This window comes from Arvicanthis niloticus, chromosome 16 (genome assembly GCF_011762505.2).
Source record: "Arvicanthis niloticus isolate mArvNil1 chromosome 16, mArvNil1.pat.X, whole genome shotgun sequence".
In the NCBI taxonomy this organism is placed as follows: Eukaryota; Metazoa; Chordata; class Mammalia; order Rodentia; family Muridae; genus Arvicanthis; species Arvicanthis niloticus.
Window position 1 is genome coordinate 5737276 of NC_047673.1, and position 11015 is coordinate 5748290.

General features: G+C 46.7%; 1 long non-coding RNA gene across 2 annotated transcripts; it reads left to right on the forward strand.

The window, feature by feature from the left end:
* The first annotated feature begins 471 nt into the window (after window positions 1–471).
* Window positions 472–7898, forward strand: LOC143434587 (uncharacterized). Of its 2 annotated transcripts, XR_013104196.1 has the most exons (4): window positions 472–561; window positions 5213–5345; window positions 7375–7433; window positions 7550–7898. It is a non-coding gene; the product is annotated as an uncharacterized LOC143434587 (long non-coding RNA). The 2 variants fall into 2 exon arrangements; XR_013104197.1 differs by lacking the exons at window positions 7375–7433; window positions 7550–7898 and adding an exon at window positions 5992–6314.
* The last annotated feature ends 3117 nt before the right edge of the window (window positions 7899–11015 follow it).

The following is an 11015-nucleotide window of genomic DNA, read 5'->3' on the forward strand; positions in this document are numbered from 1 at the left end:
CTTTAAAAAAGAAAAAAAAAGGTTTTTCCATGTTCTTAACCTTGAAAGTACCCTTGAGAAGTGTTATAGCTGTCAGGGTAAAACCCTTGGTGTAATCAGAGCACATGGTGATGTCTGAGGAACCATTGTCTGTGGTGCGTTCCATTTCCTGTGTTCTGTCTTGGAATACACCAGAAGAGGTACTTTTTTAAAATATGTCTTTCCTGTCTATAAGAATCAAGCTGCCCCGTTCTTCTCTGTCCTCTTGTCTTCGTGTTTATTTTTATTTTATTGCACGTACATTTTGCAAGACACCCTATGTTCTTTTTGGAAGGGGCATGAATATGTTACTTGAATGCAGCACAAGTCAAAACAAACGCCAGGCCTCCCAAGACCAAGTCCAGGAATACAGAGCTTTAGAGTTTCTGAGTAGTCATTTACTCAATCACTTATTTGTTAGGTAAATAATTAACCCACGAGAGCCTGTCCTAAGCCGGCCACACTGCTCCAGGTTGGGCTGCTGAAGTACTCGGGAGAACTGATATCCTCAAAGGGAAACTGATTTAAGGTGAATCTACTGAGGTAGGAAGCCAGCGGTGCCAAGAAGAGAGGAGAGCGGGTGTTACCCTTGCTTAGGAATGCCCTGTAGAAGCAGTAAGGCTAACCAGGGAACAGGGAAGAATACAAGAAATGTGTGGGGACCTCTATACATGTGGACAGGAAAAGGCAGGTCTCTTTCTCTCTCTGTCTCTGTCTCTCTCTGTCTCTCTCTCTCTCTGTCTCTCTGTCTCTCTTTATCTCTCTGTCTCCCTCTCTGCTCTCTGTCTCTCTCTCTGTCTGTCTCTCTCTCTGTCTCTCTCTGTCTCTCTCTCTCTTTATCTCTCTCTGTCTTTCTGTCTCTCTCTGTCTTTCTGTCTCTCAGTCTCTCTTTATCTCTCTGTCTCTGTCTCTGTCTCTCTCTTTATCTCTCTCTGTCTTTCTGTCTCTCTCTGTCTTTCTGTCTCTCTCTCTGTCTCTCTTTATCTCTCTCTGTCTCTCTCTCTGTCTCTGTCTCTCTGTCTCTCTCTCTGTCTGTCTGTCCCTCTCTCTGTCTCTCTCTGTCCATCTCTCTCTCTCTCTCTCTCTCTCTCTCTCTCTCTATCTCTCTCTCTCTCTCTCTCTCACACACACACACACACACACACACACACACACACACACCTGACCACCAGGCCCCTATAACTTTGATGTTTAAGTTGCTGCAACTGCTTTCATGAGACAGGTACAAAGTCACAGTGCTCTGGGCTAAACGTCTTTGTCTCTGAGGAGTCCTGACACTGTTTCCAGCAGATACTCCCATGAGCGTGGCCTTAGACAAAGCATTCTTCACAGCCTCCTGTATCTGGGCTCCGCTTTCTTTCCTCCAACTTTGTGATAGACAATCCACCATTAATGGGGACACAACCACAACCTTGACAAAGCCCCCAGCCTTGCTCAGATCTATCACTCTACTTTAATGAACAGCAGTGGAGAGGCTCCTCCTGGGACCCAACTTTCTGAAATCAACAGCCAGGCCTCCTGGCCTCACCTGCCCAAGAGTACAAAGCAGCTGCTCTGAGCTCAGGCTGGGGCTTCTCTACCTTGCATGGCCCTGAGGCTGTGGAAGATCGGGACCATGACTATCTTAAAGTGAAACTCGAAGTCCCTAACAGCTGTTTCCGAATTAGCCTTGTACCATGACATTCACTGGACATTCAGAGTAACATTTCCCAGGATGCCTTGAGCCTCTTCTCCCAACAATGGGAAGACTTCCAGCTTCCCCCAAGTCTCAGCCTTCATTTTTTCTTTTCTTGCAGTCAGGGTGAGGGTTTGATGCTAACAAACTGGGGCAGAAGCAGGAATCAGAGGAGGTGACTTTCCACTCTACATGGCCACGCTTAGTTCAGTGGTTATTACCAGAGTCACATTTTTATGGAAAGCTGAAGACATGGAGTCGAATGTGTGTGCAGCAATGTTGAAGTCCAGCTTTAAGCTTAGCATGTGGAAATCTGCCTAACTGCCTTTATAGATCCGACCACCTGAATGGTTTCATTCCACCATCATACCTTCTGGCAAACCCTGTGGGAAGTTCCCTGCCAGGGCAGAGTATGTGTCAATAGTCACTTGTGGATCTCATGAACCACACAACAAGCTCTAGGGCTGAAGCAGGAAAGACAAGACCTGATCCCATCTCATGGCGCCACAGCCCATATAGGCAAGAGGAGCTTTTACCTCTGTTGTTCTCCGGGAGGCAAAACAGCTGCCAGGCAGCAGTGTATTCAGGAGTTCAACTTTATCATTACATCAGTAAGAATTATTATTTAAAACATTTGACAAGGGAGAGGCAGAGATTGCCTCAGTGGGCAGACATTTTTGCCTATAATCCTGATGCCCTAAGTTTGATCTCTGAAAGCCATGATGAAAAGAAAGACACACCCCCTTTCCTAAACATATCTGCATGTGTAACATTGCCAAGCAATGCCCACAACCCTCCCTTGTCCCCCAAAGGCAAGCAACATGATTGCTTCACGTTACAGAATCTACTTCATGTTAATTGACAATATTATAAGAGAGTGCAATTAGAAACTTCGGCATGCTGTGCCCTGCAGCTATGTCAAGACATCTCTTCCACCTTGCTAAGACTCCATAGAATAGACATTTGACGTGACCCATGACATCAGCTGATACGGTGACCTTTGGATTCCTAGGAGTACCCTGTGGCCTCCTACACAGGCTTAAGTGTTCCCTCCACCTGCTGGCAGACACCCTGTGCCAGGACTTGGGTACCAGGAGGTGGACACTGACCCATAACCTGAGGCTTCCCCCTCTTCCCATTCTTATTAGCGCTGTTCCAGAGCCACTCTCTTAAAGAGACTGCATCAGGCTGAACCACAGCAGGATATTTTGAACACACTGCTGTGCACATGGCACCTTGCAAGGAGCAAAAGCAGCCTCAGCATTCAGATGGTTGCATGGGTGGAGGCTTTTTTGTCTTTAGTGCTGACACCTGTGGCTGCTACCCACGTGTATTTTCACTCTGGGCTGGCCTTTCCTAGCCCCATTAGTGTAACACATTTCCACACTCACAGCATCCTAACCTGTGTGTGAATGAAAGGGGTGTCCATCCATTAGCTCTCTGGGCCCTTACTTCAGGAGAGCAGGGTCTGCCATCAGGTTAGAGCTATAACCTGGCCCTATTGTGGCTTCCCCAGGACCCCTTTTGAGAAGAAAAATACTATAAGTGAAGCCTTCCTGCCTGGCCTCATCAGTACCACCCAGTCTAAGCCTAGGGATGGAGGACATGATTTCTTCCTTTCACACACAGCACAGTTTGTATCTTGACAAGGTACAAGAGGTAAAGTGGGAAAATGTAAGATCCAAATCACCTGCCATTAGAGACAAAGAGGACAGAGGAGCTGGAAAACAGACCATGCCACTGTGTCAAAGTCATTCTTGCCTTTACCCTAGTTCACAGATGAGGGTAGAGCTACCACCACCCATGCAAGAGGGACTTATTGGATGTCAGGGAGGGATGATGGAAACCTAGAACTAACTAACACTCTCTCTCTCTCTCTCTCTCTCTCTCTCTCTCTCTCTCTCTGTGTGTGTGTGTGTGTGTGTGTGTGTGTGTGTGTGTGTGTGTGTGTATTAGGGTTTCTATTGCTGTGATAAAACACCATGACTAAAAGCAGCTTGAGGAGGAAAAAAGGTTTATTCTACCTTATAGCTTGGAGTCCATCACTCAGGGAAGTCAGAGCAGCAAGTTGGAAGAGGCAAGAGTTGAATCAGAGGCCATGGAGGAAACGCTAATTACTGGCTTTCTTCCCATGGCTTGCTTGCTCAGCCTGCTGCTTTATAGAGCCCAGGACCTCCCAGCCACGGATGGCACCCAGGATGGCTGGGTGCTCCCATATCAATCATCAATCGTGAAAATGCACCACAGGCTTGCTCACAGGGCAGTTCAGTGGGGGATTCTCTCAAATTAGGAATCCCTCTTCTCAAATGACTCTAGCTTGTGTAAAGCTGACGTAAAACTGGCCAGCATGTGTCACCTCATGCTCCTTAGGGATCATTCAAGCCTGAAGTCCTTATGACTCATGCTCTATGTCCCTCAGAGAGGGACTTTGCTAAAGGGTGATCCTCTGTCTGGAGACCACTGTCTGTTTCTTTCCTTTTCACATTAATAACACCTTTATTGCCTATTTCTTGAAGCTGTTGGGATGATGTTGATTTCCATGAATCACTTGGGAAGCAATCTCGATGCAAAATCTTTCTGGGTTGTTTTCACTCTTTGCTTTTTCACAATTGCCCCAATATATACCTGAAGTTTAAAGTGCAGTGACCCGACTATATTCACTCAAACGTTTTGTCTTTTCAGACGCAGCTTCTTGCCCCCTGGTAGTTACTTATTACTAAGTATGGCATCCTTAGGTACACAGATGTTCACGTGCACACTGAGAATTCAGAAAACACTGTGTGTCCTGACAGATGCCCTTGTAATTCGTCATTCTTGCCTAACTTGGCCAACGGGTCTGTTTTCTTAAGTGCAGGTCATGACCCATTGACTTGATTTAGTGACCTTCAGGTCAGGATCCGCAGTTAATACAGTTAATAGAGAGGAGGCGGTCACTCTCAGGCACCCCACCACCCACATCAAAGTCAAGCTCACGTCCTACCACCTCAAGATGATTCAACAGCAAACACTTGAAGACAACAGAGACCGGTCATATAAACTGTGACTTCGATTCAGTTTCCTGTGTTTTGCCAAACTACAAAAGCCTTGTATTGCCCATTGAGACAGAGAGTGAAAACACAAGCAAGCTCAGTACTGGGGCCCCTTTGCACTCAGTGCTTAATGGTGCTTTCCATGGAATTGAATGCTCATCCTTCTGAGGAAGGGCTGGCAGCATGCAGCCTTTTCTATCATCACACAGTGCACTCCTGCATGTGTGCTGCCCAGAGCAGGACAGAGAAATGGGGCTAAGGGCTACCATTAACTGGCTCCTACATAAAACAAGGCCACCCCTGCCCTGGTCCACCCTCATGCTCCCTTTAAAGAATAGAGACACACCTTCATGCTGGCAGAATAGGCATGGCATGCACAATTTCACTCAAGAGAGGCAGAGGGTGCGTCTTTACCACCGTCTATTGTGCATCACAGAGAGGCGGAACAAAGTCATACTAAGAACTTTTCCATGTCATATCTGCTTTTAAGGACCATTCTGCTACATCAGTTTGTTGACATAACAGCGGAAGGAAACTTGAGAGCCTTGATAACTGTAGTCATCTTTCATCACAACATACTAATTCTCTGATGTCTATGAGGAGCCTGGAGATGTAGCCAGCAGGTAAGGCACTTGCTACGGAGCCTGAATTCATACACTGGGACATTCATGAGAGAAGAGAACTAGCTTGTGCAAGTTGTCCTCACTCCTTCATGGGTGTTCCATTGCACACACATACACACACACACACACACAAATAAATGAATAATTAAATTAATATACTATAAAATTCTTAAAGGTATTTGTGGTTTGCATACTATTTAATGCTATAGCTAAATGTATTTCAAGAGATGCTTTGAACTGATTGCCACGGTAAAGTTCAAAGTCTGTCCCAGAGCCTGGAGGATAGGAAATGTCAGTAGCTGGTCTTGAAGCTTTTGTCTGTGATTAAAAGTCAAAATAGGGTCTAACTCAGAGGTTCAGGGTTCGCCTAACATGCATTATTTTCTAGTCTTGAATGCCAGCCTAGCAAAAACAATAAACAAGTAAGTGAATAAATAAAATATCTTTTTTTAAAAAAAAAAAAAATGAGCCTCAGAATAAACGACAAGACGTAATATTTTGTGAAACCTAATTGCACGGCACCTGGGTGTTTGCTTGCCCTAGAGAAATAGAACCAGGTCTCCAGAGGAGAACCCACTCTGGAATGTGTGAGTTACCTTGAGTCATAATTGCCCCATGCTTGACCAACCAAAGTATCTCTCCTCAGGTGAATGAATGAACAAGCTATGGACCTCATGGCCATTGACAACAACTCAGCCATGAAAGGGGGTGAGCTCACAGCCACAGCTTAGAGGAATCTTAAAGGCACCATAGTGAGTAAAAGAAAGTAAGCCAGTCTTAAAAAGCCCTGTACTCAATGACATCATTGAGAAGACAAACAGACAGTGTCACTCCCTCAATTCATAGTTGCCAAGAGCAGGAGTGTGCAGAGGATGTATCATTAAGGGTGACGTGAGGGAACTTGGGATGACGGAATTGTCTAGAACAAGGATTGTGGTAGAGAACACACACCTGTGTATGCATCCAGACTGAGACGAGTGCATGACACCTTCCTGTGTTGGCTGAAGAAGGTGGGCTTCAAAGTGCTGCTATAGAGAGCTTTCAAATAACCCCCAGCACAATGAGAAGAGCAGAGAGTTATAACCAGGTGAGACTGTGATTAGATTTGGGTTTTAGTGGGATCGCTCCATGGCCGAGGGAAGATGGATTGGAGGGGGTGGCTTCAGAAGTAAGGAAATCAGAATTCTATCACAAGGGTTATAAAGAAAGGTCTCAGGTTCAGCTCGAACATTTGGAGTGAGAGGAGAGATGTTGGAACAATGGTTCCTGCGGGGGCTGAATAGACGGCTCTCCAGAAAGACATCTGACCTAGTAATAATAACAATTTGATAGTTGGTGTTTGATGAACTGCGTGTAGGCCCGGAGAGGGGACTATATGTTGGGTTTGAACTGAGGGTGATAAGAATATCTAAAGAGAAAAGAGAACAGAGATGTGCAGCTAGAGAACAGGGCAAAGCGGGTGGCTGCCATGTTCCTAGGACTCGTGGAGAGTAAGAAGGAGGCTGCAGGGTCCACCACCATCATGAAAACTCTGGAATGCCTTCAGCTAGCAGCATCCATGAGTCACGGAACTTACAAGGGATCCCACAGGCGGGATTTTTGTCTACCACAAAGGCCTGTACGGCTGCTCAGGCCAGATTCTCAGTTCTCAGCTGAGGAACCAAGATGGCAGACTGCAGGGAAAGCTGCCCAACTGCAGCCGGAAACACAGCCTGTGCACCTCATTGTTGGAGCCCACATCAAACCTTCTTGCTGTCTACGAGCTTATTTTATCTGCCCACTTCCCTTCCTTACATCTGCTTGCTGCAGAAAATCACCCTGTTCTAACACAGGTACCTCAGAATGTAATGAATCCAGTTTGGTTTTCTATTACTTAAAAGTGGCTTTCAACCCGATTATATCCTTAGGTTTTTCTCCGCAACCAGCAGAACTAAAGCATTGCCCTTGACCTAGTTCAGCAAAGGCCCTGAGTTGGGTCCCAGACAGACTTCTTCCCCTGGCCTTAACCTTCCTGTCTTCTTTCTCCAAGGATTTCCTTCCATCAGCGCAGCTCAAACAGGCTTCCCAGCAGCCTGAGAGCTAGACCAGGTAACTTTTATTAATACCATGCACATTTCAAAAGCTTATAACCAGTCCAATGACATGGCTGACACTGGTTTTTTTGTTTTTTGTTTTTTGTTTTTTTTTTTTTTGTTTTTTTTCAGAAAAATATGCAGATGTCATGTGTCTTGGTCCTAAGTTCACAGTGTGTCTTCTGAGTAAATTCCAAGAATGAGAAATTGGGTACCACAAGTGCAGGAGCCTTGCTCCTTGATCCAAAGATACACTAGGACTTCAGAGGGGGAATTTAGTGAAGTGGATAAACTATCTAGAACTGAAGCTTGAAACACTGAGTGGAGAATGAAGCCCATTTTGGAATAAGGTGAAGCAGGAATGCTTGTTTCTGGAGTCAAGAGCAGACTGGATCCTAATAGTGTCATGGAAACCCACTCCAGACAGCCTGTGCATCTGCAGCCACAGCCAGAAACCTCTCTAGCCTTCCTACCAGGGGTTGGGATGTTTCTCTAAACGTACTGGGAGCATCTGAGGCTGCAGGGAAGACAGCTCCTTCTGCAGAGCTTCTCAGATGGAGATTAGGCTGCCATGACTCTGGAGAGTCTTCATATGTGAGACTTGCAGTAAAAGCTGGACCTCAGGCAGGGGGGTACCAGGCAGGGTGGTACCAGGCAGGGGGCTACCAGGCAGGGTGGTACCAGTGAGGGAAAAAAAGAGAGAAGGACAATAAATGGTAGGGGTGAGCACACAAGGTCAAGCATTGGTAATATGGAGGGGAGAGACTGGCACTGCAGGAACAAGCACAGCTGCCCACCAAGGCCAGGCCTATGTGAGCTTAGATTGCCCTTGCACCCACCCAGGAGGCATCTGGAAGTTTAGACACACACACACACACACACACACACACACACACACACACACACCTGTTAGCCCTAAGACATTTCCACGCAGCCGAATCCTGGAACTCCAAAGAAGGAAGGGTCGTAAACTTTAGTCCCAAAGCATCACGGATGAGAAAGGAAGACTGCAGATTCTGTGCTAGGATGAGGGAGCTGTACCATTCCATAGTAGATTCCATTTCTCAAAAACGCACACGTGATGGGACTGGGGATTTAGCTCAGTGGTAGAGTGCTTGCCTAGCAATCGCTAAGGCCCTCAGCTCAGAAAGAAAGAAAGAAAGAAAGAAAGAAAGAAAGAAAGAAAGAAAGAAAGAAAGAGAAAGAAAGGGAGGGAGGGAGGAAGGGAGGGAGAAAGGGAGGGAAAGAGAGAGAAAGAGAGAAAGAAAGAAAGAAAGAAAGAAAGAAAGAAAGAAAGGAAGGAAGGAAGGAAGGAAGACAGACAGACACATGTGAGAAGAGAGACAGAGCCCCGTCCTAACAGCCTCTTTTTCCTTGGGACCTAGGATAATATTCTAAGAGACTTTTCTTCCAGGTCCCTCACTTTTCCCAACAGGTGTGCCAGGTTTTTCTTCTTTGAGACCCTGTGGTCCTGCCAGCCCTGACAAAAAATGCCTTCACGTACATAGCCCAAGTAAGTGGATGATTCTGCCCTGCTCTCTTCTGTTTTCACTTAGGCATCAGGTCATCTTAGGGGAGCTGTTCTCCGTGTCTGGCTCAGTCATCCATACCTGGGAGGAGTCATTTCCTTGGCCCCTGTCTCACTGAGTCCTGGGCATAGTACGTAATCAACTCATTTCAAACTTCAAGTTCTCATACTAAACATGCAGAAACCATGACAGCTTGACTCTTTGTGCGTGTGTGGTTCGGGACTCAAGTCGATCAAAACAGAAAACAAGAGAATAAAATAGGGAACTTAATCCACCGCTACCCATCAAACAAAATGCTGGGAATTAACTTGATGTGCTTCGCCCTCAACAGTTCAAGTCCAGAAATCAATGGGTATTCTGAGCAGAGGACGCCATTTTACTTATTCTCCAGCTTTGCTTTTTAAGATAAATACATAAATGAAGTCATCATAGTGCTAGAAAGATCAGGTGGGGGGGGGGTACGGGATGGCAGTGGAGTGGCAGCTCTGAGACTGTCCTCTGAGATGAAACCCAGATTCTGTTTCTTGAATGAGGTAAACTTCCCAGTAGGGTTTGCAAACTTAGGATAAACAGAGCAGCCCTTCCCTTTAGCTGAAGAGGAAGGAGAACCAGACACAGAGGTTGTGGTCCATGCTTGGGTCGACTCCCACAAAGACAAATGCCCCAGGCTCTGCTGTGCACTCAGGGCAGCCATGTGTTTCCAGGGAAACACATCCTTCTCAGACAGCTGTACGGACCTGGATGCGCCCATTACTGATACTGTGCTGTCTTGTATCCTGCCCGTAGGGCTCTATCTTGGCAAAGTACATTTTCAGCAGGTGCCGTAATTAAAAAGTGCACACCACAGAAGAAAACAGTATGGATAGAAAACCCGGCCCGCAGAGGGGTTCGATCCAATCCCCAGGTGTGGTAGTCACTTTTCTTAACTGTAACAAAATGCCTGGTGAACAGAACAGAAGAAGGAAAAGTTTGGGGCTGCGGAGATGGCTCAGTGGCTAAAGTATGTGTGCCAAGGGAGTGGAATGCAATTCAGGTTCCCAGAGAATGACAGATAGGTGTGGTGTCTGCTGTAAGTCCAGCCTGGGAAGGCTGAGGCACAGAGTAGCCAGAGCAAGCTGGCTCCCAACAGCAGATATATGTGCAGGCTCTGGGTTTGAGTGAGAGACCCTGCCTCAATGAAAACAATAACAGAATGATCATCCCCAATATCAATATTGGATATTCCCCAATATCCAGGATAATCCCCAGTATCAATCTCCAGCTTCTACCTGTGCATATGTAATACAAGCACATGCACATGCACACACACACTCACACAAACACACATGTGCACGCACACACGCACACACACAGAGGTGGAAGATGAAAAAGGACACGTGTACTGGATTTACTTTCTCGTGATTTCAGTCTATGGTCCCTGGACTCTGTCACTCCTAGGCTGAGCATCATGACAGGATCGTGGAGCAGGGTAGAGCTGCCCAGCCCATGGTGGCCATCGAACAGGGAGAGAGGGTCAGAGACAAGAGATACCCATTTCCTCCAAGAAGAACCCATCTCCTTTCCATAGCCTCTCAACAATGCCACCAAGCTATGTGGCCACCAGTGAGGCCACAGCCCTGAAGATCCAGTCATCTTTCCAAATTGCAAAGGCTGGCAGCTGAGTCTGAGGGACATCTTAGTCCTAAACCATACACAAAGCTTGAAAAACCAGCACACAAAACGCCCTTTGGTAAGCACCAGTGTTTCAGAGATTTAGAGATGGGGGTTGGGGAACTGTTTCCCTTTCAATTTTCATGAATGGGTTCTGCAAACAGCAGCTAAACCGCCAATCACAAGGTGACTGAGGGGAGTTGCAGCTAAATGCCTCTGCACAGCACAGCCGAGGAAGCGCTCTCTTGGCCTGGGCTGTTGTGAACCTTTACTGAGGCCACGAGGCCGCCCTGAACCAAGAAAGCCAGGAAGTCTCTGTAATGCACTTATCAGCTCCAGGGAAAACCCTCCCTGGCTTGGCAGCTGGCCCAGGCAGGCGTGGGGAGGTGGCCCAGGCCTTCCTGCTGCCTCGCCCACTG